Source organism: Mesoplodon mirus (assembly GCF_964341445.2).
Source record: "Mesoplodon mirus genome assembly, chromosome: 16".
Classification (NCBI taxonomy): domain Eukaryota; kingdom Metazoa; phylum Chordata; class Mammalia; order Artiodactyla; family Ziphiidae; genus Mesoplodon; species Mesoplodon mirus.
In genome coordinates this window covers 11,029,334-11,044,892 of record NC_138992.1, presented here as the reverse complement: position 1 = coordinate 11,044,892, position 15,559 = coordinate 11,029,334, and the positions used below count along the sequence as shown (strand labels likewise).

Genomic DNA, 15,559 nt, shown 5'->3' with positions numbered 1-15,559 from the left:
TAAGAGAGGGAAGTATAGGTTGCAATGTACCACCCATTTGCTCATTTCTTCACACACAAACATGCCAGGCACTGGCAAGGGGTCTGAGGCTCACAGGTCCAGGACAGAGAGGAAGACAGGTTCCAGCAATAGCTATAATAAAAGCTGGCTTGCGGAGAGCACCCTTAGAAAGTTATGGAGTGTTATGGGAGTTCATGGGAGGAATATATCACATTAATTTTCCTGTCAAAGATCCCAGTGGGCTTAGTGGTAGCTGTACTCAGCTCAGCTGGCATGGGGGAAGGGAGGAAGAGTGGAATCACTGTGGTCCATTGTTCCAGACAATGCACCCAAAACTTCACAAAGCATGGTCCTCATCAGACACTGAGGGCAAATGCCTCTGCTTGTAAGGATGTGCCCACAGGGCCAGACTCCAGCCCAGAGACCCATCCTATAGTGCCAGACTTTTAGTACCAAGAAACCAAGTGAGCTGGTCATCCTACCTGAGAAGGCTGTGATATCGGGCAAGGCCGTTCTCCACACCTGAGCAGACCCTGACAGCTGGAGTGTGTCTGCTGAAGCCCCTCTTCACCTGGATATCAGCTCCTTCCTAGAATGAGCATCTGGAGCGATGCTTCTCCATGGTTACCACTCTTACCTTTGCTGTAGGCACTCCACCATTTTGTAGATAAGGAAACTAGGCTGGATGAATGCCAGTGACTTGCATGAGAATTGGAACTCTGTAAAATCAAAAGAATTGGGCCTGTGTACACGACTCATGTAGATAATTCTTGTTCTCCCCTTTCAGTGTCTCTATTAAAGTTGGCTCTGAAACGACTAGAAGGGACAAGGGGCTTGTCTCAGGGGATAGCGTCAAGGGTACATGGGGGGAGTCAGGAATATTTTTCTTTGGTCAGTTTAAGAAAGAGGGATCCTGGAGAAGAGAATAGGGGCCAAAGCTTTAATTAGGGAAGGGGAGTGGTCACAGCCTTTGGGGTCTACAGCGGGAAAGGGGCTGATGCCTGGACCTGGCCTGGGAGGACTGGTAGCCCTGAGGGCAGGTTTGATGCAAGGATTTGTACTCCCAAAGGTAGCTTTCTTTCCCCTTTTGTTAGGCCCCATTTTATAAGCCAGCAGTGAGATGTGCTGAATTCTACAGAATTGTTCACAAGAAGCTTTCCCCCTTTCCTAGAGGGAGAAAGGAGGCACTGTTAATGGCAAGGAAAGGAAGTGGCTGAAGTGAATTCCACAATTCCTTGGCCTTTTAAACCTGGAGATTACTAGTTAAAATAATTTGATGCACAGACACTGACCACCATTTTAATGAGGCCTGCTAACTGGCACAGAAAATTAATAATAATAAATTAATTCCAGAGAATTCCATTTTATGTACTCAATTATTAATGGTATTACGGTGTTATTAATGGTGTCAATTATTAATGGCATGAATAATTAAGAGATCACATCCATGCTATGATGTACAAGGGTTCCAATGTTGAGCAAATTGCCCAGAATAAATAAAGAAACATACCAGGGTTCAGACCTATAACATTCAGCCTTCAAACATGTTTCTTGGAAAAACTTGGTACATCTGTCATCAGGCTAATTCTATTGATGAGATCTCTGTTACCAGGACTCCTGCCCAAGTTTTATGTTATGGTAGTAACAAGAAAAAGGTTAGAGGATGGAGTGGGGGTGGGTGCATGTTTCTTTGGAAGTCCTGACCTTTCAGGGAGGACCCTGGCTGAAACTGGTGTCCATGGGAAATCAGGTGTGAGATCAGAGAGGGCTGTGTGAACTTAGTGAATCCAGAAGAGCTGATCAAGTTACCCCAAGGCTGACTAGTTAGTGTTGAGCTTAATTTTAAAGATGGCAGAAAACCATAATTCAAAGAGTTATGTACCACAATGTTCATTGCATCACTATTTACAATAGCCAGGACATGGAAGCAACCTAAGTGTCCATTGACAGATGAATGGATAAAGAAGATGTGGCACATATATACAATGGAATATTACTCAGCCATAAAAAGAAATGAAAATGAGTTATTTGTAGTGAGGTGGATAGACCTAGAGACTGTCATACAGAGTGAAGTAAGTCAGAAAGAAAAACAAATACCATATGTTAACACATATATATGGAATCCAAAAAAAAAAGGTTCTGACAAACCTAGGGGCAGGACAGGAATAAAGAAGCAGATGTAGAGAATGGACTTGAGGACACAGGGAGGGGGAAGGGTTAGCTGGGATGAAGTGAGAGAGTGGCATGCACATATACACACTACCAACTGTAAAACAGATAGCTAGTGGGAAGCAGCCGCACAGCACAGGGAGATCAGCTTGGTGCTTTGGGACCACCTAGAGGGGTGGGATAGGGAGGGTAGGAGGGAGGGAGACGCAAGAGGGAGGAGATATGGGGATATATGTATATGTATAGCTGCTTCACTTTGTTATAAAGCAGAAACTAACACACCATTGTAAAGCAGTTATACTCCAATAAAGATGTTAAAAAAAATAATAATCATAAATAAAACAAAGACAGCGGAAACCCCAAACAGCTACTGCCCCAAACAGTGCAACCAGATTGGGGTTAGGGTAAGTAAAAATGAGGGAGGGACTTCAGGAAAGTATATTTTCAAGGGGGATGGGTCAATTTATCAACGATGTGAATGAGTATCCTGCATTATCTCTCTGAGCCTCAGTTTTCTCATTTGTATGATGGGGATAATATTTATTCTGAAGGCTATTTGACAAAATGAATGTATGGTTCAGAATAAGGTCTCAACAAATAACCTCTATCAGTGATGTTGTTTTAGTTATTATTATTGTAAGTATCTGATAATCCAACTCGCCCATTTTAAAGGTAAAGAAATTAAAGCCTGAGGAATAGATATGATTTGTCACTAAGTTTGTGTGTGGGATGTCTTCATTGCCCTTCCAGATTGCTATCTTCTCCATCCTCCTCTGCTTTCCAGGAGCCAATCTCCATGCATGACATTGTCAAGGCTCCCATGCCTACATGAGCTCCCCAATAGGGAGACCCAGCAGAAGGTGGGAAGAGAGAGGAGAATGGGGTCAGGGCATTTCTTTTCTTGGCTTCTTCCCTGAGAGGACCCTCTCAGCTGCTGTGTATCTCTACAGAAGGTATAGGTGCTCCAAAGTGGCTAACTCTACGCGACTTTATCTTTCCGGAATCCTGAAACTGCTCCCACCTCTGGACCCTTCCAGTTGACAGATGGTAACATGTTTGCTGCTACCAGCTCTGAATTACTGCACTGTCCCTTTGTGAAAAATGTTTATCAAATTATCCTACTTTGAGTGTTCTGCCAGATAAACGGTAAGTGACAGAAATGATACTGGAGTCCAAGACTGCTGGTTCTTGGTGTAGAATCTGTCCTTCATACTCACTTAACTTTCATTCATATGCTCATTAAATTATTGCCTACTAAGAGAAAGGCCCCGTGCTGGGCACAGGCAATATAATAATCAGTAACACATGGGTGTTATTCCAAAACACCACTTGATAGCACTCCAGTGCAGGAGTTAGCAAATTGTTTCTGTATAAAGAGCCAAACAACAAATATTTTAGACACTGGGCCCTATGTATTTGTTGCAACTACTCAAGTCTTCCATTGTAGGACACAAGCAGCTACAGACGATATGTCCACCGGTGAGTAAGGCTATGTACCAATAAAACTTGCTTCACGTCCACTGAAATTTGTACTCCGTATAATTTTCATGTGCCACAATATATCTTTCTTTTGATTTTTTCCTCCAAATATATAAAAACACAAAAACTATCTTTAGCTCGTGGGCCATACAAAACCAGGCAGCAGGCCAGATTTGGCCCTCAGGCCATAGTTTGCTGACCTCTGTGCTTAAATATGAACTTGGTACTAAAGGAGCAGTTAAGGAGGCCAAGAGTTGGGAGGAGGATGCTGAGACAGGATTCACAGAGGAAGTGACCTTTGCACAGAGAATTAATGGATGATAGAGTTGGTTTGGCAGGGAAAAGGGAATGTACCTTTAAGGCACAAGTAATGAGCAAAAGCAAAGGATCTTAGAAGCGCAAGATGTGTTCAGGGATTGGAGTCTGCGATAGGGCCAGAGAAAAGAGGCATTGGGTGGTGGGGAGGGGAGACCCTGGGGTCTGGGGGTGGGGAAAGGGGCAGGATGCTCTGAGTCACATCCTGGAGGACCCGAGTGCCCTGCTGAGAGACTGGACTTCAGAGTCAGAAAAGCCAAGTGGTGGGCTTCTGGGCAACAGCATTAGACAGACCTGAGTGCAAAACCCAGCTCCACTCCTCTCCAGCTGAGTGATCACAGACAAATTGCTTAACCTGTCTGAGCCTCATTTCTTAGATGCAAAGCTGTCCTCATAAGAGCTCCAGCTTCATGACTGGAGTAGTGAGGATTAAACGGGGTAATGCACACAGACTGTTCTCAGCAGTGCTGGCTCACAGTAAGGGCTCAATAAAGGTTTGCTATTATTAGCATTATTATAATTAGGCTCATTGACTAGCCTGGCTCTGGCTATGTTTTCTCTAGTCCAAATTCAGAGCATTCCTTGCCGTTGCTGATGCAGATGGCAGCTGGACAGTTGGCAGCCCTGAGGTGAACATAAGGTTTTCCTTTTAGCACTGTGATAGCATCAGCCCTAATGAGTCTGCAGTGGCAGAAATCCATTTCTCTGAACTTGAACCTCATAGACCTTGGTTCATTGAATGTGTAGCCAAAGCCGCAGTTCCCCAGTCCAGACAATACCCTTCTTAGAGTGTTCAGGCACACAGAGCACCTATTATTACTTACCTATGAGTTTTCTTTCCTGTTTAGGCTGCAAAGACAATGTTTGGATAGTTCTCCTCTTTGACAATTCCTTCTTGAGTCTCCTGGCTAGCAGCCTTCAGTGAATTTCCATGGTGCTCCATCAACCTGAAGGAGGAGAAGAAAGGCAAAAACAGATGGGCATTATTCAGTGAGCTCACTTAAAATAAACAAGTTCTGTATATCCTAAGGATGCCTAAAGTGATACATTTTGTGATTAATTCAGTGGGTCCTTAAAAGACTTCAGATCTGATTTAAATACATAGAAACCATAACATTTCAATTGAGACACTTAAGAAAACTAAGAAGTGATGAGGAAGAGGACTGATTAGTTATTTTTTAAAAACAAAATAATTTTGGTATTTAATTACAATTCAGGCACTCCATCATTAAACAGACTTTCAGGATACATTTCAAAGTAATAATTTTAACTCCACTTTTAAAAAAAAACTCAGAATTCTGTTGTAAACGTAATAACAATTACTCAGTAAGTCTAAACCCATAGGTTGTATTTTAACATTAATTATGTAGTTTCTCCAAAATTTCTTTTGTTGGCTTATTGTAAATCTACATAAAGTCAGGAGAAACCAAATAAAGAGGGTGGGAGGTCTCACTTGAGGATGTGAAAGGGTTGAGGTGAAAATGGCAGAATGAGAGTTTAATTGAACAGTCATAGGGCGTTGAGCCATCACCCTTCACCCTACCCTAGGGTAGGAGGCATGTATTTGTCCCTCAGCCCAAGTGCAGTGGGAGAAGGATAGACAGATAAATAGAATGGTGGGTAGACAGATATTTCAAATGAGCATCAGCACTAGCAATAGTGATCGTTGACTACATAAGAGAAAAGATAGGAGCCAGAAAAAATTGAAATGACATATTCAAAGTACTGAATAAAATAATGACCACCCTAGACTTCTATACTCAGTGAAAATATCCTTCAAAAATAAAAGTGAAGGGCTTCCCTGGTGGCGCAGTGGTTGAGAGTCCGCCTGCTGATACAGGGGACACGGGTTTGTGCCCCGGTCTGGGAAGATCCCACATGCCGCAGAGTGGCTGGGCCCGTGAGCCATGGCCGCTGGGCCTGCGCGTCCGGAGCCTGTGCTCCACAATGGGAGAGGCCACAGCGGTGAGAGGTCCACTTACCGCAATCAATCAATCAATCAATAATGTAAAGATATTTTAAAAGACAAAATATGAAAGAATGTACCATGTTCAGTCCTACACTAAAGGAATTAATAAAGGGAGACCTTCAGCCAGAAGAAAAATGATAGGAGCTTGGAGAAACTGGCAGGAATGAGAAGCAATAGGAACTTGGGGAACCTGGCAGGAATGAGAAGCAACTGAAATAGTAAACAGGTGGGCAAATCTAAATGAATACTGAGTATATAAATAAAAATAATACTGTTTCATAGGATATGAAATAGAGAGAGAATATACGTAGAATTAAAATACATGACAATAATAGCTCAATAATGTGGGACAGGGTAAATGGAGTTGAATTCTCTAGGATAATGACAGAAAACAGTGAAACGACATATAGTTAATAAAGTAATAAAAGAAAATTAGATAACAAATGATTACTCCAAGTGAAGGCAAAAAAATGCAAAAAGTAGACAGAAATAGAGATATGGTACGTATAAATAAAAATATACTAGTAGTTATTTTAAAAGTAAATGGATTAAATAGTTCAATTAAAAGAGCAATGATTAATAGCATAAATTAAAAATAAATTGACTATATACTTCTTAAGAGAGACATACCTTAAATACAAAGATATAGAATGTTTGAAAGTAAAAGGTTGGAAATATTTATACAATGCAAACATTAATAAAAGAAGTTTGATATATACTAATATTTGACAGTTATTTTAAAGCAAGAAACATTATTACAGATTAAAAGGTGCAATTTTTTAATAATAAAAGGATCAACCTATGAGAAAATGTACCAAATCTAAATTTACATCTAATAACATAGCTCTAAAGTACATAAAGCAAGTACTAATAGGACTAAAAAGAGAAATAAACAAAGTCACAGTCATTTGGCAGAAATTCATGCATCCCTCACTCAAGTTCTGATCAAATAAGCAGATACAAAATTAGCAAGGATGTAGGATATTTGACTAACATGAAAAACAAACACAACCTGACACACAGAGAACAATGCACACATTAACTGCAGAAAAGAATGACCAACAGGAGGATCAGAAGAATGAATACAAAACAAAGTTTCATGACTGATGAGGTGAATTAGAGGATGTGCTTTAACCTTTTGTCAGAATAAGGCTTCCAACTACTCCTTCCACCACCACTGCTTTCATCATATTAAACTTTTCTCCCTGTAGAAACCGGACAATTTTAGGCCTGTTCCAACAAGGAGGAAGAAAAGAAAGCTAAAGCTGTGTATAAACTTCACACCCAGATCTGGCACTTGTTTTGTCAGTTCAGTAGCTCAAAAAGGCAAAAATGTTCCTGTCCTAATTCATTTCTCTCCTGGGAGTGGAGGTTTCTTCCTGGAAACATGCTAATAGGAAATTGGACTTTCCCCTAACAGTATCTCAGGAAGATACTATGATTCAGAGAATGACATAAAAATGTTAGATATAATTCCATTTTAGCACTGATCACATTTTTACTTTAACGAAATGTCTATATTCCTCACACTTCATCTCCAGAACCAGATCTTACTAAGACGTGTATCCCAATGGTTCACATAGTGCTTGGCACGTCATAGATATTCTAAAAGAATTTGTTGAATAAATAAAAATTGGGAAAAGGTGAGAAAAGGCCCCTGGCAGAGACTAAAAACAATCTGTGAGTAATAAACAGTACTTTCCAGAGTAGCCCTTCGTAAGACATGACATTGTAAATGTGGTCCGCAGGAAACTTGGAAATCACCCGAATTCAACCAGAGTAACTGTGTACATCCTCAGATCTCAGATGTGACCCAGAACAGTTGTTAGTTCATCTATTGAATTACAACTGGACATTCTGAGGGAAGATATGTTAATAGATCCACGTGGTTTGCATGGTGATGGAAATTGGGTCAAGGTCAGTGGCACAGTACAAGGAAGAAGCAGCAGCTCTGATTAGCCAGTCTCAGGCTTTGATGTCCTGGAAATGGGGACGCCTGCATTTAGAGTGCCAGGAATTCCCACTTAATCTCCCACAACAATCCTTTAAAATCATCACCTCTTTGAAATGAGATAAAACACTGAGGTCCAGAGAGAATAAGAAAATTGCTCTAATTACTGCTAGAACTGAGAATCAGATCCTGATCTTTCTATCCCCCCAAACCTGGGCTCTTTCAACTGTTCTCTACGGGTTCCAAAAACAGCTTTTAAAAGATGCTGCGGGTCTACTGCCTTTGTTCAATAAGCTACTGATACTGACTTCACTTTCCTTGGCAACTTCCCCACTGGGGAAAAATGTGATGACAAACAAGAACTCCTTAGTCCTCATTATAGCTATATTCTCTATATTTCATTCATAAAATGGAGTCTGGACTAATAATCAGTACCTGATGATACTGGTTACTCACCAAGATTGGAATTGCTTCTTGAAGGACTGACTGGAAAGACAGGGCACCCAAAGGCCCAAACCTGGCTCCTCGATGTGCAATTTTGCCAGCATGAACAGCACATCCAGAATGCCTCTCTCTCCTTGATGTCTTCTTTTAAATCATTAATTAAACAACTTACCTACTACTTTCATAAGAAATAAAAAGGTCAACCCAATCTATTTCCTTTATTTATGTGTTGGAACTCTCTGTTATGGATTTTGAAACTTTTTAATATGTGCTGCCAGTATTTTCTTCATCTTTCATTTGCACCTTAAAATGTGTAATTTTTTTTTTTACCATAGAGAAGTATTTCTCTTTTACTCGTATCTCTCTCTCGTCCCCACTCTCTCTCTGTCTTGCCCCATTTTTCTTCTGCTTCATTCTTTCTCACATTCATCTCTTTATTGTCCCGCCCTTTTTGACCCTTATCATTTGATCATGGTGAATTTTTTATTGAAGTATAGCTGATGTACAGTATTATGTAAGTTACAGGTGTACAATATACTGATTCATAAATTTTAAAGGTTATACTCCATTTATAGTTATTATAAAATATTGGCCATATTCACCATGGTGTACAATATATACCTGTAGCTTATTTTATACATAATTTGTACCTCTTAGTCCTCTACCCCTATATCACCCCTTCTCTCTTCTTTGGCCAATTTTCTTTTCACACAAAAGGGATAACCAGATGCAATGCCCAAAACTCTACCCATTAGGAGTATTTTTCCTTGCTACTGCCTTTCAAGGTCATTAACGCAATGCTAGCTCAACAAACCCTCAGTCAACCTAGTGGGGAGCTCTGGACTAAGTACTGCCTGTCAGAGCATCCCACATTGGCCCCAAATGACTGAGTCTTTACACCCCCATCTCACTTAGGCACAAGATATAGGTTTCCAAGGAAGGGTGAGACCCCAAGTTAGGTAGTTCTGGGTAGCTGAGGTCGACACTGAAGATCTAACGGATCCGATGGCTGAAGGCTGTCACACACACAGTGCCTCGAAAATAGTACATATATACATGTATTTGCGAGAAACAGAAAATCTGACCTTAGTGACATTGTTTTTTTAATTTTAATTGAAGTATAGTTGACTTATAGTATTATATTTGTTTCAGGTTTCCAATATAGCAATTTGATATTTTTATAGATTATGCACACCATACAACATTATTACTGTTATTGACTATATTGCCTAGGTTGAACATTACATACCTGTGATTTATAACTGGTAGTTAGTAACTCTTAATCCTTTTCACCTATTCCACCCATCCCTCACCCCACATCCTTTCTGATAACCACTAGTTTATTCTCTGTATCTGTGAATCTGTATCTGTTTTGTTATATGTTTGTTTGCTTTGTTTTTTTAGATTCTATACACAAATGAAAACATACAGTGTTTGTGAGACAGGTAGACAGATAGATAGATAGATAGAGAGCTTCTTTATCCATTCACCTGTCCCTGGACACTTAGGTTGTTTCTATTTCTTGGCTGTAATAAATAATGCTGCTATGAACATTGAAGGTAATATATCCTTTCAGATTGATGTTTTCATTTTCTTTGGATAAACACTAAGGAGTGGAATGTGGAATTGCTGGATCATATGTTAGTTCTATTTTAATTTTATGAGGAACCTCCATGCTGTTTTCCACAGTGACTGTACCAGTTTACATTCCTACCAACAGGTATATAAGAAGAGTAACTTACGTGGGTTCAATAGATCAGTAAAGTCTGTGGTTTGCTTGCCATTACCCTCATGGTCACAAGGTAGCAACTGTCATGTTCACAGTCAAGGCCAGAATGAGAAAGGACATTGCCGTGTGTCTGTCCCTTTTTATCAGAAATCAAAACCTCTTTGAGAATTCTGCAGGAAAACTTCATTTTCTTAGGTCTCTTTGGACAAAACTAAGGTATACTAAGGCTTCAAAGAATGCTGAAAGTATGAGAATGAGATTATCATGATTGACCTATACCAAAAAAATTTATTGCTTGGGTGTGGACATAATGCTTCCACTCAAAAAAAAAAAAAAAAAAAAAAAAAACTCCATGAGAGTGCTGTTAAGCAAGAAGGGAAGAGTAGTTGAACACTAGGTGGAATATTAAAAATAACTGTCGGGCCTCCCTGGTGGCGCAGTGGTTGAGAGTCCGCCTGCCGATGCAGGGGATACGGGTTCGTGCCCCGGTCTGGGAGGATCCCATATGCCGCGGAGCGGCTGGGCCCGTGAGCCATGGCCGCTGAGCCTGCGCATCCGGAGCCTGTGCTCCGCAACGGGAGAGGCCACAACAGTGAGAGGCCCGCGTACGGAAAAAAAAACAAAAACAAAAACAAAAAAAACTGTCACAACGAATAAATAGTTATCTAATGGAGAATGATTTTCTGCTACACAAATAATTCCTGCAATGGGAAGAAGTTTGACAAAATAATTTCTGAGGTCATTTCAATACCAGTCCATGAACTAAAGGGAACATTAAAGACTGTCTATAATTAATAAAAAGAAATCTTGTAACTACAGCAAACCATCAAGAGAGCCAGCAAAAGAGAGGAAAATTCTTTAGCATCATAGCCAGACTCATTCTGTATCCCCAAAGGAATCTTCAGGCAGCCACTGACTTTCAGAACGGAGCTGCTGAGGCAATGGTGAGCCAAAGAGGAATAATGAGGGCTTTGTCCTCATCCTGGACCAGGGAAATACTGATCAGCTGTAGCCTCCATGAAAAGCCTTACTCTTACCACCTTTAACGACTCGCCCCTGCCTTCCTCCCCACCCTCGACGGAGTCCCCTGCTCAAAACCTGACGTAAATTGTTTCCTTACCATGGCAAGCTGCCTAAGATTTCTGGGAAGTATGTTTGAACAGGAGTCATGCCAGGACTGGAATCAGCAGTGCTTCTGTGTAGCCTGCAATATAAGCTGTAATTAAGGATACTGAGATCCCTGATGCTGTAGGCCAAGTAAGTGTGTTGTCTGTGTGTGTGTGTGTGTATTTTTTTTCTGTTTGCTTCTTCACTTGGAATACGAAAACCAAAGGCCATTAGAGACTGTATTAGTTTGATGGAGTGTGGCATCCATCCCAAGGCTGTTTTCTTTTTCCTCTCCATTCATTCATTCACTCATTCTTTCAATTAAAGAATTTTTTCTCGGATAAAGAGTAGCTAACAGGGTAGATAAGGATCTAGAGCTTATGGTGAAAGGCAGACTTTAAACCAATATTTTAAATTGTTTCTTGATGACGTCTACCCTTTTACCTCCTTCTGTTTTTCCTATTCTTTATTGTTTCAGGGTTGAAGTAAAGTATTGCCTGCTGAGATGGTACAGTTGAAGGAGCATGAGCTATGGAATAAAAAGACTTTGATTAGAATTCCAGCTAAACCACGCACGACCTGTTGGACCTTCAGCAATTTACTTAATGCACATGAAGCTGTTTTTCTTCATCTGAACAGGTGGCCAGTGGTCTATTCACACACTAATATTCTAATTTCCATTCTTCTTCATTTCCTCACTTATACTTTCTTAAATAACCTACCTCCAAATTTGTTGTTAACTTTTCCGTGGAGTCATCTCTCTTCCTGGCATACAGAGATACTCATTGTGTCCTAATAACTCCAGTTCTTTATTTGTTTGACTTAGTAAAATGTTATTGAGGAATAACATCATAAATGGATAGCTTAATGGATTTTCACAAACTGACAGCCCTGTGTAACCAACATTTATATCATGAAACTGAACATCTTCCACATCCCAAAATCCCCTGCATCCTCTTCCACAACCCAAAGCTAACTACTATCCTTATTTCTAATATCAATAAGACTATTGTAGGGACTCTTTTGCTTAGGGCTTCCTTCATTAAACTCCATGTTTATAAGATAAATTAATGTTGTTAGCTTCAGTGTTACTCTTCATTGTCACTGCTGTATACTATTTCATTATGTGAGTATATCACAATTGTTTATTCATCTCTCTGTGGATGAATATTTAGATTACTTCAGTTCTGGACACTGACAAAGAGTGCTGCTATAAACATTCTTGCACATGATTTTTTGTCAACAGAGGTACATTTTTCTTTTGGATACCTAGGACTAGAATTACTGGGTCACAGAGTATGAAAATATCCAACTTTATCCAAGTCAATATGGCCACTTTTCCAAAGTGGCTGCAACAATGTATACTCCCACCAACAGGGTATAGAGTTCCTGTTACTCAATACATTCACTAGCTATTCTTGCTATTAATTATTACCATTGTTCCCTATCAGTTGGCTCCTATTAACTAATGTACCTATCGTTCAACATGTTTTGATATGTTCCATCTTTTACATTTGAACCATTCTGGTTAATGTACAGTGATATTGCTTTGTGATTGTAATTTTCATTTCCCTGATGACTAATAAAGGTGAACAGCCTTTCATAAGTTTATTCGTCACTTGGATATACTCTTTTAATGAAATTCCTGTTCAAGTTTTTTGCCCATGTTTTACTGTTGAATTGTTGACTTGTAAAGTTCTTTATATATTTTGTAGAGTCCTTTGGTTAGCATATGTGGTGCAAATATCTTCTCTTGCTCTGCAGCTTGCCTTTGGTTTGAGTCTTATTCATTTCTGAATATTGCTCTGGAAACAAATGAAGTGGAATCATGCCTCCAAAGTTTCTTACCTGTGAGAATTCAGGTGAGTTAATAAGCTCTCTGAACCTCAGTTTCCTATCTATAAAATGGGAATAATGACCCTCACCCAACCTATATCATATTGTTGTTAGGAGGAACAAATTAGATACTACATAGGCAGCAGCTTGAGAATTCATAGAGTATCCAGGTCAAAAATTGTAACTATGGTTTATAACTATTATAGATAACTTATATAACTATAAGTGTAATATATGCTGGGTAGAAAAACTGGTTAGGAATAAATCACCTATGAGTGTGATATCTTTAGTTCATATCTGTGAGATAAAGAACTTTTAGTTACACATCCTACACACAAAAAAAGGAAGTCTTGTAAGACTGAAATAATGTTCCCAGATGTGAGCCTCTGCACTCATACAGGTATTTTCAGAACTTGATGTTGACATCCCTTATTTCTCATTTCCTCTCAGTTCCCTTACTTTTCTAGTGAATATATCCAATGAGGCAAAGATGTCTTCCCCAACAAGGTGGTGCCACTTCTCAAAAACCCGAGCCTCAGGGTCATGTACCACAATGTTAATTGCAGCTCTATTTACAAGAGCCAGGACATGGAAGCAACCTAAGTGTCCATCGACAGATGAATGGATAAAGAAGATGTGGCATATATATACAATGGAATATTACTCAGCCATAAAAAGAAATGAAATTGAGTTATTTGTAGTGAGGTGGATGGACCTAGAATCTGTCATACAGAGTGAGGTAAGTCAGAAAGAGAAAAACAAATACTGCATGCTAACACACATATATGGAATCTAAAAAACAAACCAAAAAAATGGTCATGAAGAACCTAGGGGCAAGACGGGAATAAAGATGCAGACCTACTAGAGAATGGACTTGAGGACACGGGGAGAGGGAAGGGTAAGTTGTGACAAAGTGAGAGAGTGGCATGGACATATATACACTACCAAACGTAAAATAGCTAGCTCGTGGGAAGTAGCTGCATAGCACAGGGAGATCAGCTCGGTGCTTTGTGACCACCTAGAGGGGTGGGATAGGGAGGGTGGGAGGCAGAGAGATGCAAGAGGGAAGAGATATGGGGATATATGTATATGTATAACTGATTCACTTTGTTATAAAGCAGAAACTGTCACACCTTTGTAAAGCAATTATACTCCAATAAAGATGTTAAAAAAAAAAGTGGGGAAAAAACCTAAGCCTCTAACAAGATGCATTTCCCATCCATTTTATTTCCTTTAACCAAACAGCAGTTGACTTTTGTTGAGAACTTAATGATATAAGGGCTGTGAGAGATATAATAATGTGGAATGCTAGAAGGTCAAACGGTGACACGCTGAAATCATCTCATCCTACCTCCTAATTTTACACCTTGGGAAACAGAGGTTTAGATTGATAAGGTTACTGACCTAAGGATGTACATGAAGTGAGTGAAGGACAAAAGTGTAGAATTTTGCTTTACTAGGTTGTGGAAGACCACAAGTGTCTGTTTTGTTCATTGTTGTAGCATATGGCACACCAAGCACAACGCCTTTCAAACAGGCTTCCTGCCACTTCTCAAACACACCAAGCTCATTCCTATCCACAAAGAGAACTAACTAAATGGAAAAGGCTCAGCACTTAAAAATTTATAGAATAACATAAACAAGTGATTGATTGTTTAGGGGTACACACAACTAGGAAAACTTGTACAAATTATTAATTGTAGGATACTTCCGATGTTCCTCAGAGAATCCTTCCGATACTATCCACACCTTAAGACAGAGACAGTCTGTGTTCTCATAGCAATATGTTCTTAATTCTACTATAGCAGTGTGTATTGCATTACCTGATATTATAGATAGCTATTCATGTGTTTAAATCCACTAGACTATGCCTAATACAGACCTTGATACCTAGCACGTGATCCATAGATAGTTGTTACATGAGTCACTCAATCAACCAACAAATAGCCAACAGTTGATTTCTCTACTACTTTAGCATCTCAACCTATATTCCCAGGCCTGAAATTAGGGATACTAAAAATTGTAGCTCTACTAAGTATGTTGTGTCTGGGTGAGGAATGCACACAGATGTACACACACATTTCTGTATTTTTTTCTATTTCTATTGTTAGAGTATGAGAAAAACAGAGACTATAAGGGACTGTTAGTTTGATGAAGTATAACAACCCTTCTAAGTCTGTTTTCTGTTTCTTTTCTTTACACTCATTCATTCATTTATCCATCCATTCATTTACTCACTCTTCCAATTAAAGAACTAAGTAAGATTGGCTAGCAAGAACAATTTTGTCCCTAGCAGAGATTTGCCAATGTCCAGAGACATTTTTGGTTTTTAAAACTTGGGCAAATTGCTACTGGCATCTAGTGGGTGGAGGCCAGAGATGTTGCTAAGCAACCTACAAGACAGCCCCACAGCAAAGATGTATATAGCCCAAAATGTCAGTAGTGCCAGGGTGAGAAACCTGCTATATATCTATTGAAACCAAAATGGTGCCCATTAGCCTGTGTAATCCAGGAGACTGTTACTAATTTAAGAGAAAGCATTGGTCTCATCCAAGGGTAA

General features: G+C 39.6%; 1 long non-coding RNA gene across 1 annotated transcript in view; it reads right to left on the bottom strand.

The window, feature by feature from the left end:
* Positions 1–636: 636 nt before the first annotated feature.
* The window catches only part of LOC309792068, an 83,777-nt gene continuing 68,854 nt past the window's right edge, over positions 637–15,559 (bottom strand). The window contains exons 2-3 of the long non-coding RNA XR_014291602.1: positions 4,788–4,910; positions 637–719 (exon numbers count right to left, since the gene is read on the bottom strand). This is a non-coding gene — a long non-coding RNA (uncharacterized lncRNA). The remainder of the gene's footprint in view (positions 720–4,787; positions 4,911–15,559) is intronic.